Here is a 7,170-nt window from a genome sequence, read left to right on the forward strand (position 1 = left end):
GTTTGGAGTTCAAGCAAGCGTCAGTAGCCATTGATCAGAACCATCCATTACCACGGTCGCCTATTTCCGCAAGCCCCCCTGCTGCACCTGTCGGCGCTCCCGCTGTTAAGCGTAGCATCCACGCAGGTGTCAAGGTGCTCCCTTCAGAGTCAGTGCGGCGCCCAAGACATAGTGGCCTCCGCAACGAAGTGCCGCTTCAGAATGGCTCCGACTGCGCCCTCCTGTCATTCAGAGCCTCACTATCCGTGGACAGCCTCTCAAACTCTTCCTGTGATGGTCCTCGAAAATCTGAGAAGCGGGGAATACTGGTAGCAGTCGCACCACTCACAGTAATCAACGTAGCACCCTTTAAGCGAATTTCCTCAACTTCGGCTGAAATTGACAACTCTGAGCGGTGGGAAAATCACCCGCGAGAGCTGCGACCAGCGCGCAACAGCCAGTGCCACCCACCAGGGAAGCTGGTTGCGCGCTGGACGGCTCACAAATGACGACTTCAATAGCTGGACAAGTAGCGTGATTCCAAGCGCGCTGGAAACTTGCAGCGTGGCCGATTGTAAAGACGGAGTGAACTTGGCCGCGGGCGCGCGCAAGGCGGGCGCTGGAGGGGGAGACGACGAGGAAGGTAATAGAATAGCTGGCCCAGGAACGGGTGTTTTGAGGCAACAACAACAACAACAACAACAACGGGTGCTGTCTCTGTCTCATTTATTTCATTACAATATATATATATATATATATATATATATATATATATATATGTGTGTGTGTGTTTGTGTGTGTGTGTGTGTGTGTGCACAAATGTATCTGGTCATCAGACGACAACGAACGCCCAGTTAGACGCAAAGAAACCTTAGGTTTAAAACGCAGGACTGTGTGTACGAGTGCTAGGTTCTGCACTCTAGAATTTGACGAAACTGTTCCTGTTAATCTAATACTCCAATGGTATCACTAAATAGGTATGTTCACACATCCCAGCACATTTTACACCATCACAACGGCCTTCTTCAATTCATTGACAGAACGGTCAATCAGCGGAACGTGTCTGAGCTGAAGATTTCGCTATTTCCCTGTGCAAGCACTGGCTGGTTGGTTTCAAAGAAGCATTAAGAAAAGAACTTCGTAATTGGAGATTATGTACGCAATCTAAAACTGGTCCGCCGCCATATTATGCTGGGCACGAAGAAACGTTAGCAAATGGCGGGAAAGAGGAAGTGCTTTTTTCTTACTTCGTGCTAGTTCACGATGGCTAATTTGGACGAACAGATCCTGCTTGATGTGTATATATTTGTGTCGCTATATTAAGGACGAAACATGTAATTTTGTAAGGTTTTATGGAAGACGGATCATTCGACATAGTCCTAAAAATACAGGAAATTTTCTGAACCGCGCTGGGGTAACATACACTGAAGGCGGTAGAATATTTGCGTGGGCGTATGAAAGTGTCTCATCGATAGCTTTCTCCCTAATACTTGGGCACCCGTGCTTTTAGTATTGTATAAAATATTCACCAAGGCAATTTCAAACAGAATTAGGGCCACACCCCCTAGCCCCCTTGTTTGGACAAAATTCGTGCGTTCGCAGTTTCTGCTTAAGATTCAATAGTGCGAACAAAATATATTTACGCTGACGTTCTCTACAAAACATTCGTTCGCAAACAACTTTATGTTCAGGTGTACCCTCTTTCTGATGCACTCATTCAGCAAGTTTTCTGTTTGCGCAGTTGCTGTTTACGGTAGACTCGTGCAGAAAAGTGCCCTTTTAGACTGGGTGCATTACGACGTGGCAGTTCTGCGAGCTCTAGCTCGCAAGGATTAGTTCAGCTTGAATTACAGTATTTATAACTGCAAACAAGTATTGAAAAGTTTATTGACTGTCTCCCATGTTTACAGAATAAGCCGCTGATATCCACAGGTATAGGTCTTGTGCTCGTGGATTTCCGCAGCTAACCCTGAGGTCGCGGATCAGATTCCTGCTTTCATTATCATCATCGTCATCATCATTATCATTATCTTCATCAGCCTAGAATTATGTCCACTGCAGGACGAAGGCCTCACCCTGCGATCTCCAATTACCTCTTTCTTGCGCTAGCTGATTCCAATTTGCGCGTGTAAACTTCCTAACTTCATCACCTCACCTAGTTTTCTTCCGTCCTCGACTGCACTTCCCTTCTCTTGGTATCCATTCTGTACCTCTAATGGTCCACCGGTTATCCATCCTTCGCATTACATGGCCTGCCCAGCTCCATTTTCCCTCTTAATGTCAACTATAATATCAGCTATCCCCGTTTGCATTCTAATGCACACTGCACTCTTCTTGTCTCTTAACGTTAGGCCCAACATTGTTCGTTCTATTGCTCTTTGTGCGGTCCTTAACGTCTCGAGATCCTTTGTTAACTTCCAAGTTTCTGCCCCATATGTTAGCACTGGTAGAACGCAGTGATTGTACACTTTTCTTATCAACGACAGTGGTAAGCTCCCAGTCAGGATTCTACAATGCCTGCCGTATGCACTCCAACTCAATTTTATTCTTCTGTAAATTTCCTTCTCATGATCAGGTTCCCCCGCGAGTAATTGACCTAGATAAATGTACTCTTTACACACTCTCGAGGCTGACTGGCGATCCGGAATTCTTGTTCCAGGCTATTGAACATTATATTTGTATTCTGCATATTTGCCCAGATATTTGCCAAGGTATTCACGTATGCCTCCTGTACTCCTTGATTACGGAATGCCTGTATGACTGCTGGTATCTCTACTGAATCAAATGCCTTGTCATATTCTATGAAGGTCATATGGAGAGATTGATTGTACTCTACAGATTTCTCGATTGCCTGATTGATGGCATGGATATGATCCGTCGTAGAATATTCCTTCCTGAAGCCAGCCTGTTCTCTTGGTTGACTGATGTCAAGTGTGGCCCTAATTCTGTTTGAAATTTCCTTGGTGAATATTTTATACAATACTAAAAGCAAGCTAATGGGTCTATAATTCTTCACTTCTTTAACGTCTCCCTTCTTATGGATTAGTATAATGTTGGCGTTTTCCAGCTCTCTGATACACCTGAAATCGCGATGCATTGCGTATAAGGAGCCGCAAGCTTTTCAAGCATGAGATCTCCTCCATCCTTCATTAAATCGACTGTTATTCCATCTTCTCCAGCAGCTTTTCCCGTGGTCATGTCTTCAAAGGTCCTTCAAACCTCATCGCTGGTTATATAAGGAGCCTCTGTATCCTGTTCATCACTAGTTCGAATGAAGTAACTTGGCTGCTCTGGGAACTGTAGAGGTCGGTAAAAAATTCTTCCACTGCTTTTACTATGCCATCGAAATTGCTGATGATATTACCCTGCTTATATTTCAGTGCATACATTTTGCCTTGTCCTATGCCAAGTTTTCTTCTCACTAATTTCATACTGCGTCCATATTTTACTGCTTCCTCAATCTTTCCCATGTTATAATTTCGGATATCCCTTACTTTCTTCTTGTTGCTCAGTTTTGACAGTTCAGCGAATTCTATCTGATCTTTCGAGTTTGCCACTTCCATGTTTTGTCGTTTCTTTATTAGGTCATTTGTTACTTGGGCGAGCTTACCTACTGACCACGCAAGAGTGACTGACTGTGACTGACAATGTCTGTGCTGTGCTATGTATTATGCTCTACTTCTCTCTCCTCCCCATCTTTCATTCTCACCCATCCCGCTCCCATGTGTAGGGTAGCAAACCGGTTATGCTAGACTTGTTAACCTCCCTGCCTTTCCTTCTCCACTCTCTCCTTCCTTCCTTACCTACTCGTTGCCTTGGTGCCTTACCTCTCGCTTTAATTGCTGCTTTTGAGATCAGCCTAGTTGCGATTTCATTCATTACCTTTGTGTTGTCTTCATCTTCCTGTTCTAAAGCTTCCCACTTTATATGAGCGTATTGTTATGGGAGCTAACTGAAAAACACTGGAGTAGTGCAATTTGGACGCAAAAAAAAAAAAAAACCGGCTGGTCAAAAATAAACCGGAGCCTTCTCACTGCCGCCTTCCTCATAAGCGCACTTCAAAACTTGGCGTGGCGAAACCAAACCAATAATAAAGAAAAAAAATAATAAAATTACTTTTTTCAATATACAGGCTGTGTTAAACTTGTGAGGTAAATTATGCGCCCATATTTGCTAATTAATGTTGGGCGCTTCACTTTGCGTTTTATAAGACTTTAAGCAATGCATTTAGTAGCATACTGTTTCAGCGCGGTGCTTCTCGCATCAGTCCGGAAATTAATGAATTACTTGTCGGTGCATTTTTATCCTTTGGTTCTCGCGTTCTGGAAATTATATTCTTGCAAGCTCCTGTTAATTTTCCAACTCATAGTTTATTTTTCTCATTTCTTGTTACTAACGTTGGTAGCATTAGCAGGACTAAAAGCAATTAAACCTTCGACGATGGCCCTTGCCTTTAGAAACACGGTACACTTCACCTATGACTAAACCGAGGCATTAATATGTAGGGTAATTCATGCGCAAGTAGTGCGGAATCAATCCGCTAACGAAGTCCTTGCTGAACATCGTTCTTCCGTCTTCAATTATCCTGTGCTTGAATTTACAATTTATCAAAATTCAATCTGAAATGGAATAATCGGCGCACCTTAAAAATGCAAAGGTCTGCTAATGAGCGATAGATTATTACATGAAAGGTGTATTCCGAAACTGTAACTTCTACTTTCAAGCACAATTCGTGACGCCGTTGAAGTCAGTATGGCATCACGCAGTAACATTTTGTTCGCGAAGTAGATTACACTATCTGCTCATATATAACGACCGTATGCGCTAACATGTATGATAGTCATTTAAAAGTAGTGCGAAATCACGCATGTGTGAAGACCCTGCTAATTTTCATGAAAATGGAAGTTATATTTTGCTTCCGTGCGTGTACGGGTCATGGGTTCCGAAAAAAAAAGATGAATTTAGTTTAACCTTAATCACACAGCTTTCATTACACAACTGCGGTGTTACTTTCACCCGAACATACACTACAATACACTCGTTATTTTCATCTGTGCATATAAGAAACGGAAAAATAAATTTTATTTCAAGAAACCTGTTGCCATACGAATTTGATCACTGTTGTTTACGTCCAAGATTTTTCCCCCGTGTTATATGCCGTAAGGCGAACTTCCGAGTTTAAAAATAACGGTAAGGGCTCACAGAGTCTTATCTTACGTAGTATAACATATTCTAATGCACAGGTGGAAATCTTAATTACGTGTTTCGCGTCGTGCTTACTATTCAATAAAAAAAAATGTTGCAGTGGCTTAGCTCGGCTATGCCAGGATATACGTAGTGTTAGCAAAGGTTCAGCTGATTATTCTTAGCTTTCCTGGTTGTCTAGATTGTCAAGGATTAGCTTGATTGTCATGCTTACTGCTGCTCCAATGACACACACAAACGCCAGTCAGAAGCGCAGCGGCTCCAGCGCAGTGTCAGACGGCGACTGCACAGCGAGCGCGCGCCGGCGCCAGTGCGTCTACCACGGCTACGACGTCACTCCTCTGGAATGCGCAGACCGGCGGCGGTGAGTCGCGCGCGGCGGCGGCGGAGTGCGCGAGAGGTGCCGGCTGCAGTGGCTCCGGTGCGCAAGCCGTGTGACATCACTGATCCTTGCGTATGCGCAGCACGGCTCTTGATGTGCCGCGCGAAACGGGCTTGGCTAGGCCAGTGTAGCTAACGCTACAAAAACAGTGTCACAAGAACGGCACCTTTCAAGGCCTGACGAGACCATTAATATGTACGGTTGCTTTTGTCTTGAAACGTACAATGGCCGTGAGCTTGAACGCGATACTCGGATATAGGAACAGACGTAGGATAGAAGGCCGGGGACATGGACGAAGTTCGAAAGTGGGAAGGTATTGTTGGGACAGTTTTTTCAGCAAAAGAATTTTAATTCAGGTGCACTAGTGCTCACTCCCAAAGCTCTGTCATTCGTCGGCACGGATCGAATGTCAGGACTGATAATATACCCGCATAGGATGTGATCATGCATTCTGGATCGGATGGGCTGGTTATCACCAAAATGCGGGACTGTGCGATGCATAACCAGTACATCGGATTAATATGGGCCCACGAAATGCCTCGAATGAACTACTTGAGCCCCGTGAGCAAAAGTTTAACATCTTTTTGGGATGGCTTAGGCTGGCGCCAGTAGGCCGACAGGGCTTTTAGTTCTGTTCGCTTCCTGTGTGTTTGCTTTAAAAATGATTTCCGACCATAATTTTTCTGAAATATTATCAATGTCTGCTATGAATTGTCAAAAGCACGATACTGAACAATTTTTTTCGTGCAAGGTTCTTGTAAGGAAGTACCGAAAACATAATTACGCGCTGCCGTTTCGCTTTTGGAAAGAAAAGAGCCACCAGAAAAAATAAAGGCGCTCGATTCCCAATGATAATTTTTTTCATTACGTCTAACACCAAAGTAAGGTTCTTGTCGCTTCTTGATAGGTCGGTCGTTCGTAAACCAAACGGCGCAATCCACTACGAGCGCCACTCCGTAAACGTTTATTCTAAAGATACAAAAATTGCTTTGTAGGTCCTATACGAAACTGTACAACCCACTATAAGTCCGTCAGTAAAAAAAAAAATAAATAAACATCATTCGTTGGGTTCTCGGTCATGAATTGAAACGCACAACCCACTGCAATCGTCACTGCAGAAAGTGTTATTTTCAACATTAGGGATTGGAAATAAAGCTGTACAACTCAATAAGTGCACCAGTTTTTAAAATGTTATCTTAAGCATCCTTCCTTGATTTCTCGGTCATGAATAAAATTGCCCTGCCCACTATGGCCACCAGTCCGCAAAATTATACCTAATAGCATTCTGGGTTAGTTTGATGGTCATAAATGAAACTGCTCAATCCGCTTGTGAGAGAGTCGAGAAAAGGGTATTTTAAATAACTTTCTTTGGTTTGTCGGTTATGAATGAAATTGCAGAACTCACTACGATTACCAGTTCATAAAATGTTATTGAGAACATCCTGGGTTAGTTTGTCGGTCATACATAAAACTGAACAACCAGCTATGTGCGACACTCCATAAAATTTTATTTTCAATATCCATGGTTGGTTATTGATGCCAAACGAACGTGTACTAACCAATAGGGGCCATAGGCGAAGCATCGAGTCGTAGTAGGGACAAAT

Source organism: Dermacentor silvarum, unplaced genomic scaffold (assembly GCF_013339745.2).
Source record: "Dermacentor silvarum isolate Dsil-2018 unplaced genomic scaffold, BIME_Dsil_1.4 Seq1013, whole genome shotgun sequence".
Lineage (NCBI taxonomy): Eukaryota > Metazoa > Arthropoda > Arachnida > Ixodida > Ixodidae > Dermacentor > Dermacentor silvarum.